Source organism: Lemur catta, chromosome 3, assembly GCF_020740605.2.
Source record: "Lemur catta isolate mLemCat1 chromosome 3, mLemCat1.pri, whole genome shotgun sequence".
NCBI lineage: Eukaryota > Metazoa > Chordata > Mammalia > Primates > Lemuridae > Lemur > Lemur catta.
The window spans coordinates 67,896,275-67,919,040 of NC_059130.1; the positions used below are offsets into that span (position 1 = coordinate 67,896,275).

Genomic DNA, 22,766 nt, shown 5'->3' on the forward strand with positions numbered 1-22,766 from the left:
TGCTGGATGACGGCACCGTCACCGGTTGGATTGGAGCTGGCGGCTCAGACGGGACACCGGGGGCGGGGAGGTGGGGGAGGGAGGGTGCGGGAAAGGAGGGGGTCAGCGCTGGGCGGGCGCTCCAGGATCCCAGCGCTGCCCCCTCCAGCAGCAGGCGCAGCGCAGCAGCATCCGCAGCCGCCGCCGCAGCCACAGCGTCCGCGGCAGCGCGAGCGAGGGGACTCGCGGCGCGGCGCGGCCGAGAGCCGAGGGGCGGCGGCGCTCGCCCCAGCTGAGCCGAGCCGAGCCGAGCGCGCAGCCCGGCCGCCGCCGCCGCCTCGCAGATGCCATCACAGCAACAAAGGGCTCGCTGAGCTGAGAGCCGCGGCGAGAGCGCGCTTGGCAGCCACGGCGCCAGCTCCCAGAGCGGCGCGGCGGCCGGAGGGAGCGCGTGGGGGAGGGCAGGGGGCAGAAGATGGCGAAGAAGAGAAAGCCCCCCGGCACCAAGGGTGAGTCCTGCTCCATCCTCACCTCGCCGCATCCCGTGTGTCACCCGCCCTCAGCCCCCCGGCCTGTCCACGTCCGAGCCCGGGCAAGTGGAAGGCTGCCTGTCGGGGAGTAGTTTGCCTTCTCTGGGAGACGGGGAGAACCTCGGTCCTGCTTCGCCTCCCTTTGCCTGCGGGGACACTCTGGCAGGAGTTTGTGTAGGGAAACCTGGCGACTCTTTTCTCTCACCCCATCCTTTTTCCACTCCGCCAGCTTGAGTGTCAAACTGTTGCACCTTCTCGCCTCAGGCCAGTGGGCAGAGAAGCAACTCTTGGCTCCTAGCTACTCATCCTTCCTTTTCGGAATTCTGTCTCTCTCTCCCTCTCTCTCTCTCCCTCTCTCTCTTCTCTCTCTCTCTTTCTAGTTTTTCATGGTCTCTTCTATTCTTTCCTCCCAATCCCTCGCTCCCTCCGCCCCTTCATCCCTAGGGTGACAAGTTCTGCATCCATTTGCCCAACCTCCTCAGGAGGAGAATGGAGCTGTCTGGCTCTTTCCCCCCGCCCCACCCCCGCCGAGGGTCAAGGGGACATGCTACTGGCCCAGTCCCTGCAGGCTACTGCCCCTTCCCGACCTGCGGAAGCGGGCAGTGACTCTGGCTGAGCTGCCCCCTGTTGCTCCTTTAGAACCAGGGCTTCCAAAGTTGGAAAGTTCTGGGGGGAGAAGCGATGTCGGCAAGGACAAGGAAGAGCTTGTTGCTGGGGTGACTTGCATCGCGGCGTGGTCGAGGAGAGGACTCGGGAGGGAGCCTCCGGGGCGACGTCTTGCCGGGGGCGCGGTGGGGGGTCGACCACCGGACTCCAGAGCGCGGCACGCGGGGAGCAGGCGCACGCCACCCGCGCCCGCGGGACTCGCAGAGGTCGCTGCTCGCCGGCTCCCTAGCTCTCGCCGGGGAGCTAGCAGTGCCGACGAGGTTGTCTGCAGCACTGCAGAGAGGTGGAAGGCGGCTCGACACCATGCGCGGTGAGGAAGATTGTGCGCGAGGGGAACTGGGTGGCTAGGAGGAAGGGGTAACATTTGAAGTTGGATTTCAACCCCATGGGCCCGATGGTCCGGGAGGCGGAGACATATTGTGCCTTGGGGTTATATAAAAAAGGACAGCAACTCCGAGATGGGAGCTGGGGGGTAGAGGATATTATGGAATATATCGGTTTGGTGTACAGCAGCGCGCTAGGCTTTGGTGTGCTCCTTGCTTTTCCCCCCAAGTCTTGCTTGTGGGAGCTTAGCTCCACTCTAAAGGTCAGTAGGGGGACACAACTTTATCTTGGTGTTTCAGCTTGCTTTTTAATTGCTCCGGAGTACTCAAACCACTTATTGGAAAGCGTTTAAAATCATAATCCTTAATTCTTTAGAAGACATTTCTAAGCACCGAGGATTTTTTGTTGAAACTATAACCTCAGAGTATTTCCTTAAAATATGATAGCTCATGTAAAATAGGAGGGGCCTTAAACCTCCTATCCCCCCCACCCATGAATTAGTACGTGTATATAGAGGTAGATGAGTAAAGAAAGAATGAGATAATATATTGATCTACAAACAATTTTCTCTCCTTACCGTATATATCAAAGAATTAATCTACACCCAGGTTGACAAGGTACATTAGCTACACTTTTTGTTTGCTCCTTGCTTATGGAACCATATGGCAAGATGAGCGAAACAGGAGGATTGGTTTTCAGCACTGCTGATGTGGCTATCCATTGGCAGGAATACATTTCATACCCACCCCAAACCTTGCAGATTGTAAATGGTCCATGAATTGTGGAAAAAATTTTACTGTTTTACAGTACATGGTAGCTGGAAACAATCTTACCCTTGAGATTAATAATCTTGGCAGAAGCACAAAAAGATACATATGAGACCAAATTAATGAGTAGTGAGGTAGTATAAGAGATTTGATGAAAAAGACACTTCCCTTTTACTCTTCCCTCCCCTCAAAACACCAAGAAGTTTTTGTTTTGTAGGCCAAGGTGGAATCATGTGTATTTTCTTAAATAAATTTAATGGTGAAATAATTGAAGAATAGCAGTTAATAGAATATTGTAATTTAACTGTTAATAGTTCCTCTGGAAGGTTTAATAATCAAGCTTTCCTAGGACACGTGGTCTCAAGTAATTTTATTGTAGTTCTTTGAAAATAAGGTTTTCTCATGCTACATGTTTTTCTTAAAGGGAAGGTTATATTATTTAGCTCATACTGACTTGTGTTGATTTAAAAAAAAAAGTTCATTTAGTATTTCTTAGAATGAAAGATACCCTTTTTTTTCAATCCTTGGAATTTCACTTTAGCAAATCAGGATGAATTGTAGTATTTGACAGATGACAGAAGCAACCCCAGGAAGTTGTAATCCATTGACTTGACTCAATTTTACCTTTTGAGAGGAGAGCTCTACAAAAGCATCTGACTGCAGGCTTACTAGACTATTCTCAGACGTCTGCTTCTAAGCTACAACCAACTAAACTGAGACTGCCTGGTAGAAAACAAAATTTCTAGGCTATTTTAGCAGGGGGCAGGGTACTGAGACTTTGCTAGATAAAAAACTATAGCTTTAGCAATATTCCATGCTGTGCTGGTTATTCTCTTATGAGAGCTGCTTCTCTGCTTAGCTACACTGCATGAGGGGAGAGATCATTCGTTAGATCTTGTGACAGGCAAGTTGCTCATTGGCTTCTGAAGTCCTAGCAATAGAGACTACAAATCTATAACAGCTAGAAATTGGCCAAAGAGAAATGCAGTTTAACATTGACAGAACATGAGATCTGTTGGCAGGATTTCTCAAGGGATACTAGCATTCATTGTGACATCTCATCAGAAGGACAGTTTTTGAAAGAGGCAAATGGAGTCTTTATGAATCCAATATTTATAATGTTTTGCTGTGGTCTGTGATTTGTGACATCTCATCAGAAGGACAGTTTTTGAAAGAGGCAAATGGAGTCTTTATGAATCCAGTATTTATAATGTTTTGCTGTGGTCTGTGATCAATAAAAATCTTATTAATATAAGTTAGTTACATGGTTTATAGTGATATTACCCCAAACCCCACCCCAGGCTTTCCCCATATTACTACAAGGACTTCTTCCTCAATTATTTAAGTTTAAAGGTTAAGTTATGCTTGTATTCATCTATTCATTCATTTGTTCACCATATATTTATTGAACATTGAATATGTACCAGGTTCTGGGCAAAACCCTAGGGATACAGTGATGAACGTGAAAGTACATTAGAAAAGGGCCTGGAAGGGGCAGGTAAACAAATATATAAACTAGAGAATTTCACACAGTGATTGATACCATGAAGAAATAAAATAGGATGATGTACTAGAAAGTGATTATGAAGTTACTTTAGATTGTATGATGAGGTGACATTTGTGCCAGGAAACAAGTGATGAAGAGTAATTTGCATGCCAAGAACTGAAACATAGTACTGCAGGCCTTAAGGCAGGAATGAGTTTGCAGCTCAGCATGTTCAAGGCCAGTTCAGCTGGAGTGTAGCGTGTGAGGTAGAGACAGGTCGGTAGAGGCCAGATTTTTTTTTTAATTTCAAAATATTAAGGGGTACAAATGTTTTCGGTTATATGGATCATTTTTTTAATGCTTGAGTCATTGGCTGTATGCGTGGAGAGGCCAGATCTTTTTGGCCATAAAAAGGTGTATAGATTTTAAGTGCAATGGGAAGCCATTAGATACTCGTTTGGGGCTACATTTCTATTCTGGAGGACGTTTTCAGGGAGAGAGTAGCTTTCCTACAGCAGCTCCCTAGGCCAAGTAAGATGACCCAATGGACTTCACTGTTTTAAAAGGTCTGGTTATACTATTATATTCTCTCTTACTATTCACCAAAATACCTACAATATTTTTGGCTGAGATGTTGATAGCATCTCTAGGAACCTCTGCTTAAAAAACAATTCTAGAGAGAATGAGGACTAATTCAGCATTTAGTACAGATGATCAGATTAGTCACCCACCTGGCCAGCCTCTCAAAGCAAGTAAGTCTTACGAAAAACATACTGTAATTGTAGGAAGGCAGATTATGAAGGGTCTAGAACATGACTACACAGTAGGTGGAATGCAGAAGACAGCACGTGGGTCTCCAAGGTAACGAAAAGGGGTCCATGGAAGGAAGAAAAGAGCGACAGGAAAAGGGAAACAGGGAAGCCTCTAAGGCAACATCAGCCCATTCATTTTGCCACAAGAAACAGAAGTGTGATGTGAGAATGTTCCAAGAGAAACACTCTCATTCAAGCACAGAAAAAGTTCAAATGAGGGTACCTTTATACTTTTGACTGATCTTTTTCTAGTGACGCGTTTGTTACAATAAAAGCACATAGGTTTTTACAAGATCTCTTTGATTTTATAATCATTATGTGGTTGTTCTTATGGATTAAAGACCTCACAGATGAAAACAGCATGAAAATATTAATGATGATGCCATTTGTTGGAGGTAGGTGCTTGACAGCTAGTTAGCAGGGAAATTACGCTCTTGGGTTTCAGATCTTAGTGTGATGTTGGAGAGGGGGAAATGGGGTCTGTTGGATGATTTTCTTCCCCCTAAGCATTTGTCATTAGAAGAGGCCATGATATTTGGGAAGATATAAATAATAATTGATTATTTTAATGCTATCCACTGCCTACTCCCACCTCCAAACTGTTTCTTTGCCAAAGATTAATAATGAAAATTATATGAAGAATTTTGGTAGCTTCAGGCCTTTGTTCATTCCCCTCCCGCTCTTTCTTTAAACTCCAAATGGCTCTTTTGAGGTTAGCAAGGCTGGTAGCACCTTAGGGATTATGTAATTAAGAATGGGGTCTGGCCCTTAGTGATACTGTAACATAATGTGTTTATGACATCAGCTTTTGTTTCACAGTAGTGAGAATCAAGGCATGTTAAAAATCAGAAGGAAGTCTCAGTGTTTATAGGGTTATTGAAGTAATGATACAGTGAGAGGTGAGTGATGCTGCCAAATATGAATAGTCTATGTCTATAAGGAATTTTGTCAAGTTCATTGTTGTAAATGCATATTCTATACAAGTCAAGAAATATATACACACAAACACACACATATATATGTATGTGTGTGTATGTGTGTATATACTGTGAAGTCTAAATATAAATTGGGAACTGAGCTCTCTCTTTCTACATGTATACATATATATACACATACACATACATAATAGACTTCTGTTCCCACTTTATTTTCAGACTTCATTCTTTATACATGTGAGCATGGTAGTATCATCTACATTTTTACATATGAGAAAATCAAGATACAAAGACATTAGGTGCTTTCTTGAGGTCTGACAGTAAATTATGTACTGTAGATAGAGGCATAACCAAGCCCTATGAATCTTTTTCCTTTGTCTACATTCAGTATTTAAATATCTGTTCCCTTTTCTCAAGGTCTGTCAAGTCTAACATAGAAAGGTAGATCATCAACTTTCTTACCCTGCTGAATCAAGAAGATGCTATATTGTCTTATCTTTTCCCAAGATGTGTCAGAACTTTATTGTTTGTGATCCACCATTAGAATGAAAAATACATTGCTAACACAAAGTAGGCTAACAGCTCCAGATGCTAAGATGATATTATATTGGAGGTTTTAGGGCTCTCTAGAGATGGAAAGGCAAGACAAGGGGAACAAATGTTCTCTCTTTTTGAAGTGGCATAAACAGGGAAAGATTTTTCTGGGTTAACTTTGAGTGGATTGAAATTATTTTGCCTTCCATATGGTAAGCCTTCAAGATGGCCCTCAAAGTTCCTTACCTACTGGTATTCACACTCTTTCCTACTCCCCTCCCAGACTGAATCTCAGCTGACCTGTGTGATCAGTAGAGTACAGCAGAAAACTAGGTCATACATAAAGGCCTGGTGGCTTCTGCCTTGCTCTTATGTGTCCTTTGCTCTCTTGTGTTACTCATTTTGGGGAAAATCAGCTACCATGTGGCGAAAACACATATCCCCTGGAGAGGCTCATGTGGGAAGGAACTGAAGCCTCCTGCTAATAGCCAACACCAACAAGCTAGTCATGTGAGGGGTCTACCTTGGAAACAGATCCTCCAGCCAAGTCCAGCCTTCAGATGTCTGTAGCTTCAGCCAACATCTGACTGAATTTCATGATTAACCCTGAGCTAGAACTGTCCAACCAAGCTGCTTCCAGTTTCCTGAATCATAGTAACTATGAGAGATAATAAATGTTTACTGTTGTCTTAAGCCACTAAATTTAGGGGTAGTTTTTTACATGGCATTAGATAATGAATACATCTGTGGTTCATTATATTTGCACCTCTATCTTGGAAGGTAGGGACCCCCTCACTGGTATTTAGATATTAGGGAAGACATTGTGTGTGTGAAAGAATATTAAAAAAACCTGCATGATAATGGAATTAATTTATTTGTTTATACAATTGCTGTAGGGTTTACCCTGTACCCCACTTGCTGTTTCCAGGACCCTGAGAAAAAAAGGGACACTCTAATTCATAATCTTTATTACCAGTCTCATTAGTAACCTTGAATCTTAATCCTTATTCCTAATTAGTGAATGAGGCTGGAAACCTGAAGTTCTCTTTTCCTGTTTCCCTTGAGTTCCTTGTGGCAACTTGTTTTCTCCTCTGCTTTTTTGGTACTTATTCCTAGCTCCTCTGGTTCACTTAGTTTAGAAGGTGCCTTCCAAATAGAAGCATCACAAAACTAAAAACCAGAGTGATAAAGAAAACACAAAAGCCCTAACATCCCCCAATAGCCCCAGACTTCACAGCCCCCCAAACTGAAAAGATAGAATATCCTTTAAAACCTAAAATCTTTCATTCTCACCACAAAGAAATGATACGTGGGTGAGGTAATGAATATGTTAAATAGCTTGATTTAGCCATTCCAAAATATATACATATATCAAAATATCATGTTGTATGCCATAAATTGTCTTTTTTAATAGACAATTTTTTGTCTACTAAAAAAAAAAAAAGAACAAAACAAAACAAAGACCTAAAATCTTCCAATAAAAACCTCTCCAACTGTATTTATCTACCCGTCTTTACCAAAGAAGCCCTTCCCCCTCACAGCCCACCTAGTCCTCTGGAGACTGAGAAAGAAGATAAAGAAGAAAGGACAGAATATAAACTATTAATAGTACAACCTCTATGGAAAACAGTATGGAAATTCCTCAAAGAACTAAAAGTAAACCTACCATTCAATCCAGCAATACCACTACTGGGTATCTACCCAAAAGAAAAGAAGTCAATTTATAAAAAAGACATCTTCACTCGTATGTTTATCGCAGTACAATTCACAATTGAAAAGATGTGGAACCAACCTAAAAGCCCATCAACTGATGAGTGGATAAAGAAAATGTGGTCTGTACACACACACACACACACACACACACACACACACACACACACACCATGGAGTACTGCTCAGGCATAACAAGGAATGAAATAATGTCTTTTGCAGCAACTTGGATGGAACTGGAGACCATGATCCTAAACGAAGTATCTCAGGAAGGAAAGGAAAAACAAATACCACATGTTCTCATTTATAAGTGGGAGCTAAACGATGGGTATATGTAGTCATAAAGTGGTGTAATGGACGTTGGAAACTAAGAAGTGGGGAGGTGGAAGGGTGAGGGCTAAAAATCTACCTATCAGGTACAATGTACACTATTCTGGTGATGAGTACACCGAAAGCCCTGACTTTAGCATTGTACAATTCATTCATGTAACAAAAAACACTGGTACTCCCTAAATCTATTGAAATGAAAAAAAAAAAAGAAAAAGAAAAAAGGAGAAGGCTGCTATCCCTTCTACTTCAAGGTGGGATATTAGTCTACTTTATTTTATTCATTCATTTATTCCTCTATTCATTCAACAAATATTAGTTGATCACTTACTCTGTGATGCATCAGAGAACAAAATAATTTCTTCATGAAGTTTATATTCTATATAGAGAAGACAGATAATGAATAAAAAACATAAATTTTTGATTTAAAAGTTGAGAAGTGCAGTGAAAGAAAGAAAAAATTGAGCATGGTAGGAGGATTTGAAGTGATGGTGTTGGGATGATGGACAGGGCCAACTCTAAGTATTAACAGGGTGTTTAAGGTAGGACTAATTGCAAAGATAATATTGAGGGAGGTGAGGTAGTTATCCATGGAAGGGGAAGAGACTCTAGAAAAAGAGAAAAGCAAGGGCAAAGACCCTAAGATAAGAGCATACCTGATGTGTTTGATTAACAGAAAGGAAACCAAGTCGTATTAGCAAGGATAGAAATAGGAAAGAAGGTGAGAAAGATTAGAGAGGACCAAATCATATTAGGCCCTTTAGACACTTTTAAGGACTTTGGCTTTTACCCTGAATAAAATGGGGCACCATTGCAGGTTTTGAACAGAGTAATATGATCTGGCTTACATTTTTTTTTATGGAATGCTTCACGAATTTGCGTGTCATCCTTGCACAGGGGCCATGCTTATCTTCTCTGTATCGTTTCAATTTTAGTATATGTGCTGCAGAAGCAAGCATGTGACTTACATTTTAAAAGAATTACTGTGGCCACAATATGTAGGGATAAGGAGAAGCTGGAAGACAAGTATGGAATCTTTTGCAATAATTCAGTTGAGATATCCTCCTTTTTTATGGCTAAATAATATTCCATTGTGTCTGTGTACAGGAATAGATGAATGAATAAAGAAAATTTGGTGTGTGTACATACATGTGCATATATATGTGTACGTGCATATATATATGTCAGTTCCATATCTTGTGTATTGTTGTCGCGCCCGCCTCGCCAGCAAGGAAGACGCGGCAACAGGAGTTCTTCTACAGTGCTTTATTGGGGATCCCTCTAAGCTTCAAGATGCGGAAGACCCTGAGCACAAGCTTTCACACAGTAATATACCCTCAGGGAACCAGGAAGTAACAGAGATAGGTCAAAGTCAATCACAAGCGGTCACCAATAGGCCGAGTCAGAAAACCTCATATGCATACTTATGTAACAGACCTACAGACGTACTACGCATGCGCCACACTTGTTTACCTCAGCCAGGCCACCGGAAATCGGCGCCATCTTGCAATGGTGTCCGCGCTCCCCACATCTCCCCCTGCTTTATTAATTAAGAAGGCCTGCCAGACTTGAAACCACCTCGCCTCGTGCAATGAGCGAACTCGGAGGCGTGCAGAGGCTGGTTATAAAGGCGGCCGTGGGTAAGGCCTCTGTCTTAGGCTACGCGGGCTGCCTCCCGGCCTGGCACCAACCGGTGTGCCTCCAGGCTCGGGACCCACGCATTCCCGTCATGGAGGTACCTTACAGCCGAGAGAGGGGGGAGAGCAGGCAAGTCGCGGAACGCCTATAACCTGGCCATCCACACGTGGGGGTCCTGGCCGAGTTGCAGTGCGGCAAAGGCTTGTTGCAGCAACATTTGGTTGCGCCGATTGCGACGCGCCATACGGGTAAGGGCCACAAATCCTATCAGGGCCACAGTCGCGAGCAAGGCTAACAAACAGCCCATTCCTGCCCACTCTTTCACATGGTTGGCCACTTGCCACACCCAATCCGACAGCCCCTGGGCAAAGTTCACGTCGACTCGCGTAGAGTTGATGTGAACTATACTAGCCTGCAGCTGTTCCAGCAGAGTCTCAAACTCACTGGACCATGTACCCAACAACTGCTGCGACAGGGTTCGTGATAGGTTAGCTGCCCGGGAAGCGTTCTGAAAAGGGATAGAGGTGACACACATGCCAGGCAGGCGCCACTCGCATCCGAGCTGCATGACCTGCATCAACAAGTCCACTTGTTCTTGAACCAAGTCCACTCTTTGATTGAGGATCATGATGCCCCCTTTCAGCTGAGCGTTGACGTTGGATTGGGTCACCAGGGCGGTCGCCACCCCCGACGATAAGTTGTTCAAGGCGGTGGCCGTCTGCACCGAAGTGGTGAGCACAACTGCAGCCGTCGCCGCGGCAGCCACCGCGGCCGCTACGGCGGCAACTATGGCTGCGGTGATGCCAAAGTCGCGTCGCTGCCGATACAGCATCGTGGCCGAGGGCGCCTCCACAGGGATATCAAACGGGAGGAAAGGTAGTTCTAGAGACTCGTTGGTGGTAAAAAAGCGGGGAAAAACTGTGGCGTCATGCCGGACGGGCATCGGCAGAGGGAAGACATCCATCAGGGCCCAGCGCGCTTCCGGTACCGCCGTCGCCGTCGTTAGGACTCCCGCCAGCATCAGCATCTGCAGTGACGCCATCCTGGCCCGCCGGACGCTCGTCCTCCTCAGCCGTGGTGTGCACCGAGCGGGTCAAGCGCGTCGGAACCCAAATAGGGTCCTCGTGATCCTGCGGGAAAACACAAACAGCTCCCCTGGACCTGGCTATAACCGGATCCGGGCCTCTCCACTGGCTCGTTAAGACGTCCTTCCATTTTACCGCCTCGCGGTGAGCCACCGGGGGGGACGTGTGTCTCTCTGCCGCAGAGCGGCCGGACACATCCAAAGTCAAAAAATTTAAGGTAAAAAGGGCAAGGGAAATGGTACCTTTAGGGGACCTCTGTATGGCCTCCAGGGCATCTCCCCCTTTCTGTTTTTGTAGATAAGCCTTGAGCGTGCCATGGGCACGCTCCACAATGCCTTGTGCCTGAGGATTGTAGGGGAGGCCAGTGAGGTGTTTGACTCCGAGGCGAGCACAAAATTGTTGGAAAACTCTGGAGGTATAAGCGGGGCCATTGTCTGTTTTAATAGTACTTGGCTTGCCCCAGGCAGCCCAAGCCTCCAAGCAATGGATGATGACATGACTGGCTTTTTCCCCCGTTAGTGGCGTGGCGTGGAGGACACCAGAACAGGTATCTATGGAGACATGAACAAACTGAGTTTTTCCCAGAGAGGGAATATGAGTGACGTCCATTTGCCACAATTGTAATGGTCGCAGACCCCTGGGATTTACTCCCGTATGCGCGACATTGCGAAAAGGAGCACAAGCGTGGCACTGCAAGACAATCTCACGCGCCTCGGCACGCGAGATGTGAAATCGGAGACGCAAGGTCTCAGCTGGCACATGGTAAAGTGTATGAAAATCTTTGGCGGCAGCAAGGTTATCAGCCACCCAAAGAGTGCGGGTGGCCTGGTCTGCCATTGCATTTCCCGCCGCCATGGGTCCAGGCAGGAGGGAGTGTGCTCTGATATGCTGAATAGAGAATGGGTTGGTCCTACTCAGGATGATGCTTCTGAGGTCCGTGAATAAGGAGAAAACTGTACTTTTAGGAAGGATATAAGGGGAAGTTTCCAAAACCTTCACTGCGTTAACCACGTAGCAAGAGTCTGAGATGATATTAATGGGATCGGTGATGGTGCTGAGAACCAGGCCAACTATTGCACACTCCACCAGCTGAGGGGAGGCGTAAGGGAATTGCTTAGTAAACACCTGGTCCCGGACAACATAACTCCCAATGCCTGTTTTAGAGCCATCAGTATAGACATCCAGGGCATTAGGCAGTGGGTGTGCCGAAGTCACCTTCGGGAAAATGAGGTCATTTCTCATAGCAAATTGTAATAGGGGATGTTTGGGGTAATGATTGTCAATGCCTCCTGGGAAAGCGCACCGCAGCACTGCCCATGCATCAAGAGTGGCACATAAGGTGTCTATCTGGTTAGAAGTGTATGGACAGATGAGGCTCTCTGGGTAGCGCCCGAAGTGGGAGAGAGCCATGTGAAGGCCCTTTAATGCGAGGTCAGCTACACAGGTCGGGTAGTGACCAATCACCTTTCTCGGAGAGGCTTGAGGATGTACCCAGAGAAGGGGACCATCCTGCCAAAGCACTGCTGTAGGAAGTGTAGGAGAGGGGAGCAGGCAGAGAAGAAAAGGGTCCTGGTGACGAATGCGTACCAGATGCGCACTCTTAATGGCTTCCTCAACCCTATGCAAGACCTTTAGGGCTTCCGGAGTCAAGGTTCTAGGGGATGTGATATGAGGGTCTCCCTCAAGAATCTGAAATAAAGGCTTTAGTTCAGCGGTGGTAAGACCCAGAAAAGGCCGAAGCCAATTGATGTCTCCTAATAATCGCTGGAAATCATTTAAAGTTCTCAAAGCATCTCTTCGAATGGACAGCCTTTGAGGTACAATTTTATCGGGAAGGATGCTACTGCCAAGAAATGAGCCCACCGCCCCTTCCTGCACTTTATCGGGAGCTATGGACAGCCCCCTTTCCTTTAACTGAGCGTGAAGGAAGGCAAAGACCTGAAGCAACAACTGGGCATCCCGATGGCATAGTAGAATGTCATCCATGTAATGGATGATTCTTACCTTAGGGTACCTCTGTCGAACAGGCTGGAGAGCCGCGCTCACGTAAATCTGGCATAGAGTGGGACTGTTAGCCATGCCCTGAGGCAGGACCCGCCAGTGGTACCTTTCATCAGGCTGCTCATGGTTCATGGAAGGGAGTGTAAATGCAAATCTAATTTTGTCAGATGAGTGAAGGGGAATAGAGAAAAAACAGTCTTTAATATCCAAGATGATCAGATTCCAATGCTTGGGCAAGGCAGAAAGAAGGGGCAACCCTCGCTGGACAGGCCCCATTAGGCGCATCTGGGCGTTGACTGCCCTTAGGTCCTGCAGTAAGCGCCACTTTCCTGACCTTTTCTTAATCACAAAAATAGGGGTGTTCCAAGGCGAGTGAGAGGGTTCAAGGTGCCCAAGAGTGAGCTGTTCCTGTACCAACTCACGGGCTGCAAGCAGTTTGTCGGAGGGTAATGGCCACTGAGACACCCACACCGGGTCCTCCGAAACCCAGGGAATGGGCAAGGCAGTGTCAGCGGCCCCTAGGAAAAACCCAGCCCCTGTCTACCGGGATTGGGAGTAGGCATAAGTGGTGTTGACCTACCTTGCAAATTCTTTCCTAAGCCCTTACCCGGGACCCATCCCATGGTACTCATCATGTCTTGGCTCTGAGCAGAATACTCATTTGTTAACTTAAGGTTTAACTGTCTCAGGACGTCTCTGCCCCAGAGATTCACTGGTAAGGGGAGAACAAAAGGCTTAAAACTGCCCCTACCGCCTTCAAGATCACTCCAAGACAGAGTTCGGGCACTCACGGCTGGGGCCGAAGCGTAACCCAGGCCCTGTAAAGTTGCCTCTGAGCGGGTGAGCGGCCAGCCTTTAGGCCACCACCGCTCAGATATGATACTAGTGTCTGCTCCCGTATCCAGCAAACCCTCAAATTTCATTCCCTGAACAGTCAATACAAGGGTCGGACGGGTGTTTAAATCCAAAGACAGAAAGGTACAAGTGCCTCCAGACGACCCGAACGCCTTACTACCACGTGGCTCCTGCTTGCTGGGGAACCAAGCGTGAAGGCTAGGGAGGAGCAGAAGCTGAGCAAATCGGTCTCCGGGGTGGATGGAGATAATTCCCCGAGGTGATGAGCACATGACCTTTATTGGCCCCTGGAAGTCTGAGTCTATAACCCCCGGGTGGACAATCAGCCCTTTTAAGGTAGCCGATGACCTCCCAAGCACTAATCCCACAGTATGATTGGGTAGAGGTCCTTTAAAGTCTGAAGGGATAGGTTGACATCCTAACCCAGGTGTCAAAACTATGAGGGTGGTGGCACGGAGGTCCAATCCTGCGGAACCGGGGGTGGCCCTCCTAGGTTCCCCCCCGGTAGCGCCGGATTCAAGGAGGGACGAGTCCCCGGGGTCAGCAGAGACGGGCCCGGGGGCCCCTGGGGGCTGTCCTGCGCCAGCATCGCCCCATATGTTTGCGGGCCCTGGGGTCGTGGGCCCCGCCTCCCGTTTTTTGGCAGTGCAACCATGCTGCCGCTAGGCCCTCGGGAGATGGGCCGGCCTTCCTTGTCTTTAACGGATCGGCACTCTGCGGCCCAGTGCCGGATCGGCACTCTGCGGCCCAGTGCCGACCTTTCTGGCACACGGGGCAAACCCCCGGCTGTGAAGATGATTGCTTCACCTTACTTGGCGCTCGGCACTGTCTTCTCAAGTGACCGGGCTTGCCGCAGTTGTAGCAACAGCGTTGTTGCTGGGCTTGTGCTGGTATGACCGCGGCCGCCAGGCCTTGGTTAGTCAGAGGACCCCCAATCTCCCTGCAAGCCTTCAGCCATGCATTTAATCCTTTACTTTTCCATGGCGTAATAGCATTCCGACATTCTGAAGTGGCCTGCTCAAAAACAAGTTGCTCAACCAACGGCAAGGCCGTGTCTAGGTCGTCAAAAATCTTTCCCGCGGCATCCATCATGCGGGCCACAAAATCCGAAAACGGCTCTGCCGGAGCCTGGACAATTTTTGTCAGATTGCCACGCACCTCCCCCCGTTTGGGCAAACACTTCCAAGCCTTAATGGCTATCTGATTTACCTGGACATACACCTCTTCCGGGTAGGCCGTTTGATTATTGGCCCACTGTCCCTGTCCGGTGAGCATGTCAAAAGTCCACGCTGCTCTGCCGCCTCCCTGGGCTGCATTCGCACGGGCCTGCGCGGCACACCCGTCATGATACATGGACTTCCAGTCTAGATATTGGCCCGTGGTTAGCGCCGCGCGCACCACCTGCTGCCAATCCGTGGGCGTTAGGGCACTAGCGGCAAGCCTCTCCAGCAGTACTAAAGTGTAGGCTGCGCTATGCCCCCAGTTGCGGACCGCCTCCGCAAATTCCTTTAATTGCTTATGGTCCACAGGTTGCCAATATCTCTGATTATTGTTGTCCACATACACAGGGAAAGCAAATCCTAGCTCTCTCCGCGCTTCTGGGGGGAGGAGAGACGCTCCACCCCCCGGTGCGGGCCCAACGAGGGGCGCTGTAGGTGGGGGCAGGGAATACGGGGGAGGCCAGGTCTCTATATCAAGCCTGGGCGGGGCCTGCCTTCTCGGCTGGGCCACATCCTGTTTTTTAAGTCCCCGTATTTCCTTTCTCAACTGCTGAAAAGAGGGGGTAGCTTCTTCCCCCTCCGAGGCGGACGATTCACCTTCCGCCTCGGACAAATGCAAATCTGCAAATTCTGGCAACAGCGGGTCGTCACCCGTTCGCCGGTTCTCTACCTGACATGACTGATCGTCCTTAACCGTTGCAACTCCTTCCCCTCTCCCTCCTTCTGAGAGCTGAGACTGCACTTCCGCAAGCTGTTCTGCTGCACTCTGCGAACCCTGCGGATCGCACTTTAGGCAATCCATAACTAACCTATGAAGTATCAAGACGCCAGGCCTTAAATCTAATGCCTCGCGTAGATCATGACCCACCTTCCTCCAAGATGGTATGGTGAGCGAGCTGGAGGCTAGGAACCAAGGGGATACCCGGTCCACCTCCCTCAACAATCTCTTTAGGTCATGATCGTCAACATGAATCTTATTTTCAGCAAGCAGAGTTTTCAGAGGCCACAGAAACCGGCGTAGTGGTATGTTGCCCATGTCTCTCTTGGGGGCGGGGAAATTGGCCGTCCCACACTGTAGTTCTGAACTCACCTCACAAGAGGTCGTCTCCGCTGGTGCCCTGGTGGTACAGTTCCCGGGTTTCGGCACCACTTGTCGCGCCCGCCTCGCCAGCAAGGAAGACGCGGCAACAGGAGTTCTTCTACAGTGCTTTATTGGGGATCCCTCTAAGCTTCAAGATGCGGAAAACCCTGAGCACAAGCTTTCACACAGTAATATACCCTCAGGGAACCAGGAAGTAACAGAGATAGGTCAAAGTCAATCACAAGCGGTCACCAATAGGCCGAGTCAGAAAACCTCATATGCATACTTATGTAACAGACCTACAGACGTACTACGCATGCGCCACACTTGTTTACCTCAGCCAGGCCACCGGAAATCGGCGCCATCTTGCAATGGCGTCCGCGCTCCCCACATATTGTGAATAATGATGCAATGAACATGAGAGGGCAGATATCTCTTCAAGATACTGATTTCATTTCCTTTGTATATTTACCCAGAAGTGGGATTGCTGGATCATATGATAGCTCTATTTTTAATTTTTTGAGGAACCTCCATACTGTTTTCCATAATGGATATACCAATTTACATTCCTACTGACAGGGGTTCCCTTTTCTACACATTCTCTTCAATACTTGTCTCTTGTCTTTTTGATAATAGCCATCCTGACAGGTATGAGGTGATATCTCATTGTGATTTTTATTTGCATTTCTCTGATGATTAGTGATACCTATACCTGTTGACTATTTGTATGTTTTATTTGGAAAAAATGTCCATTCAGATCCTTTGCGCATTTTTTCACTAAGTTGTTTACTTTTTTTGCTGTTGAATTACAGCAACATGTATGAGCCTGGAGGACATTCTACTAAGTGAATTTAACTAGGCACAAAAAGACAAATATTGTATGGTCTCATTTACATGTGTAATCTAAAAATGTAGAAGCAGAGAGTAGAACAGTGACAGAGGCTGAGGGCCTCAGGAAAATGAGATGTTGGTCAAAGGGTACAAACTTTTAATTATTAGATAAACAAGTTCTGGGGATCTAACGTGCAGCATAGATGGTGATGGGTGTGTTACTTAATTTGGTTGTGATGATCATTCCACAATGTATACATATACCAAATCATCATGTTGTACACTTTGAATACATACAATCTTTATTTGTGAATTAAATATTTTAAAATAGAAATTTTAAAAATAAATAAAATAATTGTTTACAAAAAATAATTCAGTGAGAGATGATAGTGGCATTTATTAGGATAGTAGCAGTGGAGGACTTGAGATGTGGGAAGATACTGAATATATTTTGAAAGTGGGACTAATGTGTGAAGCGTGAAGAAATGTGAAGCGTGAAGGAAAGAAAGGAGTCATAGGTGATGGCACAATTTTTGGCCTGAACAAGTAAGAGAGGATGGAGCTGCCATTAACTGATACTGGAAGATTATGGTTGGGGCAAGTTTAGGGGGAAGGATCAGGAGTTTAGTCTTAGACACATTTGCTTTTGAAATATTTATTTGATTATCCAAGTGGAGATGACAAGTAGGAAGTTGGAGTGTGGGAGAGAAGCCTGGGCTGATGATATGAATTTGGAAGTTATCAGCACATAGGTGGTATTTAAGACGATAGACTGGATGACTCACTGGGAGTTGAGTGCAGTTTGAGAGAAATGAGCCTAGGGTTATTCCATTATTGATAGGTTAGTGAGAAGGGGAGGAACCAGTAAAAGAAATTGAGAAGGAGCAACTGGTAAGTAAGGGGGAAATCAAGAGAGTGTGGGGTCCTGGACCCAAGGAAGAAAATGTGTCAAGCTGGAGAATAATCAGCTGTGTCAAATGCTGCTGATAGTTCTGGTAAGATCAGAGTTGACACTGACTACTGGATTTATTAAATTGAAGGTCACCAAAGATCTTGACAAAGGAAATTTAGGTATAGTGGTGGCAATGATGCTTTAAATGGGATAGGTTAAGAGATAATGAGGAGGAGAAAAATTAGAGACAGTATAGTCAACTCTTTTGAGGGGTTTTGCTGCAAGAGATTAAAGAAATGATGCTATAGGGATGGGAGTTGTAGAGTTGAAAAAAGATTTGTTTTTTTTTAAGATGGAAGAAATAATAGCAGATTTTGTTCCTTGTTTGTTACTATTTGCTTTTTGAGGTGGTTTTTAACCTCTCTTTCACTATTTTAAATTTTGCCTGCTTTTCATGACAGTTTCCTAAGGAGACTGGGATGAATTCGTGTAGAACGCTACTATATCACTTAGTTCTAGGGATGTTTCTCTTTTACCTTATTTTATGCCTTTAAATACATTATCTTTAAGAAACATTAAATGCAGTATTAAAGGAGATGTAGAAATTGACTTCCTGACAAAATATTAATAGTTAATAAAATATACCACAGTAGAAGAAAGTTGCCAGGAGAGAAAATTTTGCCAGTCATCTTTCACTGGCTGTAGCAGTCCATTCTGTCAGCTGAAAAGCTCTTAAGAAACTAAAGAAAAAATCAAAAATATTTTGTGTAGGGACAAGCCTAGTGGTTCTCAACCAGGGACAATTTTTCTGTGTCTAAGAGACATTTTTTGATTTTCATGACTGGGGTGGTACTTGTGGCATCTAGTGGGTAGAGACCAGGGATGATGTTATCGTTCTATAGTGCACAGTACAGTCTCCCACAACAAATGATTATCTGGTTCAAATTGTCACTTGTGCCAACATTGAGAAACTCTGGGCCAGCCTCATCCTTTTTCCTTTATTCCTGAGAGAAGATAGGAAGCTTCTTCTGAAAAAGGGATCCTGAGAGTGAGCTTCATCTATCCCATTGTTCTATGTTTAGATGAGGCACTGCTTTTTAATAAACAGAGTTCAAAATAAAGACATGTTTTTTTTCTTTGTCTTTGCTTTCTCTTTGTCTCTCTTTCCTTCTCTGGATTCCCATGGTATATAATGGTTTTATAACCTTCAGTAGTTTTCAATTAGGGCCCATGACATTAGAGGAACATTAAAGTCATGGGGAAAAATGCCTTGTTCAATCAGGGAACCACAATTTCCCGTTGCTGATTCCTATTCTGCATCTGTCTGACAACTGTGTGAAAGAAAGGATCAAGAATAGGGTGACTTGTTAAGCTCTGACTCTTCTATAGCTCTTTAATGTGAAAGGAGGGGCAGCCTCCAGGGCATCTTTTCTGAAGCTTTTTTTGGCCATTAGGATTTTAGAGGAGAGCTGCATACTTAATAACTCTACCTTCTAGGTGTGTTTTATCTGATAAGGAAGGCTCTGAGGAAACTCACGGCTGGTCCTAAGTGCTTGTCGAGTGAAAATGTTCTTGTAGGATCAAAATTTTAAAACCCAGTTTTAAAAGAAGCAATTTAATAGCTTCTGACATATTCAACATAAAAATAAATAAAAGAAGCAATTTAAAATCCATGCATTTTAAAAACTTGAAGGACAGAGTCTTTATATAAATTTGTAGCTCATTAATTGTTTCAGTGTTCAAATCTAAAGACAAAAATAAAAATTTTAAATTGATATTTTTATTAAAAATTTATTATTTCTCCAGGTTTGTCTGACAAAAAAATCAAAAGTTATTTTAAGGTTAGCCTATGATTTTGTACATTTTGTAGGTATAAATTTAAAAACCCAAAAGTCATAAAATTTTTAAAAAAGGTAAAAGCTACTTACTGGGCATTCATACTTCACCAATTCTAGTATTAACAATGTCTTTCACTTTGAATTAAGCTCTTTTTTCTCCTTATTCATGTTAGCCGTTTATTCACACTACTTTTGTTTGGCTGCAAGAAAATGTCATCACATTCTTTACCGATGGCAATGACATTGAGCTTGCTGATTTAACACCTTTCCTTCAGTGAAAGTGTATTGGTGACTAAAGGAGGACCATTCCATTGTTAAAAAAAAGTTTGATCATAAATAGATGTACCTAGTGATATCTTAGCTGTGTGAGGTATGATAGGCTTGAAATTGTAAGAATAGCTTGGGAATCCAGTCCTCCCCATCCTTCTTAACCACTAAGAAAGTCTTACATTAAAACGTAAACTTTTTCAAACTTTATGGAAGCTGCATTGAATAATTATCACACTTCTCACAAAATTTTATTTAGTAATCTATAGAAACATCACAAAGATAAAAAAAGGAGGTCATAGCCTTCACTTGACTAATTCTAAGATCAAGACTCCTAATGGTTAAACTTCTGTAAATTCTCACTACCTAATTCTGAGTTAACATTACCTATGTTGAAGAGTAGGCAAATTAATAGATTATAAATAAGTTTATATGGGTCAAGAGAGGCATTTAACTTATTTGGGAAAAAAACATTTTTAAGTTTTTGACAGCATTAAATGGTAGAAAAGTATGCTAATTAGAAATAATCATTTACTAAAACAAATCTTTGAGATAGTCTAATGGGTAATATCACTAGCTTATTGTTTACATTATATTAAAGGACTGGAATACCTCTTGAATATTTAGAATTTTTATGGGTCCAGAATTCTTTTCCTTCAGTTGGCCATGTTTAATGAGGTTTTATGCTGAATCTTGTATTTCTGAAAATGGAGTTTTTGTATGTATTGAGGCTGAGAATTTTGAGAACTGTTATTGTCGGACCAGTTTCTCAGGAATCATCAGAAAATGAGTGGGGACTGGGAAAGTGGTTAGATGGTGTCCTTGAGTGATCTTTATGGGAGGGCTATTTATAAGAGATTTCCAGAATAAAGATGCAGTCTTTTCATTGCTTTATATATGCTAAAACTTTTTTCTTGGAATCAGCCAGACCTTGAGATAGCTCTTTACCCAGCTTGTGTTATTTTGGTCCCTATAGAAGTGGTTTTGCTGATTTGTGCTTAGCTATTATAACACTGACTGGCATTGAGAAACTTGACATTGTATGAAGTTCAAGAACGTTATTTCTTGTACTGATCACTATTTCACCAAGAATCTGCATTATGAAGATCTGATGGAGAAGTTTCTCTGAAATGTCACTAGCCAAAAGTGGACAATGTGAGTCATGGAACTTGTGTTTCCCTCTTTGGGTAGACAGGAAGCTCAGATTGAATTTGAGCTCACTTCTTACTCAAGACTATGTTGTTGTAAGTCATTCACTTGATTTCATTTTGTTTTTCATGTATTTATTCTTTCCCCTCATTGTCTCTTTTTATGTATAGTCATGCATCACTTAATGGTGGGACTACATTCTGAGACGTGTCATTAGGCAATTTCATTGTGCAAGGGGCCTATTTTTCCTAGGCTACAAACCTGCATAGCATGCTACTGTACTGAATGCTGTAGGCAATTGTGACACAGTGGTAAGTACTTGCATATCTAAGCATAGAAAGGGTACAGTAAAAATACAATATTACAATCCTATGGGACCACAATTATGTATGTGATTTGTTGTTGGTTTGTTGTTGACCAAAGTGTTGCTAAGTGGTGCATGACTACTTTGTTTTGCTGGATTGTATGCATTTTTATAAACTACTTTAAGTATTCTTTGCAACAAGATGAATTATAAACAAATATTGGGTGAGACAGTTCACAAAGGTTAAATAATTTACGCAAAGTCACAAATTAGTAATTTGCAGAGTCAGTATTTAAAACTAGATGTAGCCCCAAACAATTCCGTACAAACAACACAACACTGAAGTTTTGGGAAACAAATTGGTCCTAGCATCCTAACTAAACTTTTTGTCCCCCTCATTTTTGTAGGTTACCACCTAGTCTTTCTTCATGTATAATTTTTCATCTGCTTGCTATCTGCAAGCCGAGAATCCTTGATTCCACCTTCTCCCTCATGTTCTCTTTCCAGGCCTCTGCTCAACCCAATTAAGTCAGTCACTGTTATTGATCCTAGGTATCTGTGTTTATCTCCACTGCCACAAATACAATTCAGTGTTCATCATTTCTAGTACGGATTAGACCACCTCTGCACTAACGGGTCTCCTTGCTTTAGTCTTAGATCTCCTCCAATTTATTTTTACACTACTGCAAATACAATACTCCTAAAAGACAACTCTAATCATTTCTCATCCCTAAAATCCAATAATGGCTTTCTATTAGCTATACAGGACAAAGCAAAGTTCCATAGCAAAGCATATAAGGCTAGGATCTGACCCACGATTACCTTCCCAGCTTCATTTCCCACCGCTTCCCACATCCACACTGATATTAATGATCCCACCCCACTAAATACTGGGGGCCACATCCATTATTTTATGCTTCTCTGCCTTCATGATGTTGTTTGGGTTTGTGTGTGTGTATGTGTGTATGTGGGGGTGTTATTTGTGTGTAATTCTGAAAATTCCTATTTATTCTTCCAGATCAGTGCAAATGTCACTTTTCTGTAAAACTTCCCCCCTCTTCTCCTCTACCACCACTTCATCCTTGTTGCTCCCATAACATCTTGCATATACCTCTATTAGTGTTCTTAGATTGATTTAAAAAGTGGAGTTTTCATATCCATCTCCTTTCTCAGTCTTCATGTGGGTCTTCAGCCCTACCTCTGCCCTGAAGCAAAAGGAACCAAAAACTTGATCTGAAATCAGTCAGTGGCTTAACATCCCAGAGTCAGAGTGTAGGCCTAATCTATTCCTGTCTCCCCCTGTTCTGGCAACACTATTGATTAGTTTAAGGCCAACCAGGCTGTGCTTTGATGCCTGAGAGAACAGTGCCCTATTCCTAACCCAGTTGGCTAGAATTCAGCTCTTTCCTAGGGTTGCTTCCAGTCTTTCTGCATCTCAGATTAATTTTTCTGGATCAAAATTGGCTCTGCATAGGTCATTATTTACCTGGAATTGGACCTGAGTTTTACGGGATTGTAATAAAAGGGGCTGTTAC

The 22,766-nt window shown here is 44.4% G+C and overlaps 1 non-coding gene across 1 annotated transcript; it reads right to left on the reverse strand.

Moving 5' to 3' along the window:
* Positions 1-8,922: 8,922 nt before the first annotated feature.
* On the reverse strand, positions 8,923-9,025 carry LOC123636159. The gene has a single exon (XR_006734367.1). It is a non-coding gene; the product is annotated as a U6 spliceosomal RNA (small nuclear RNA).
* Positions 9,026-22,766: the final 13,741 nt, after the last annotated feature.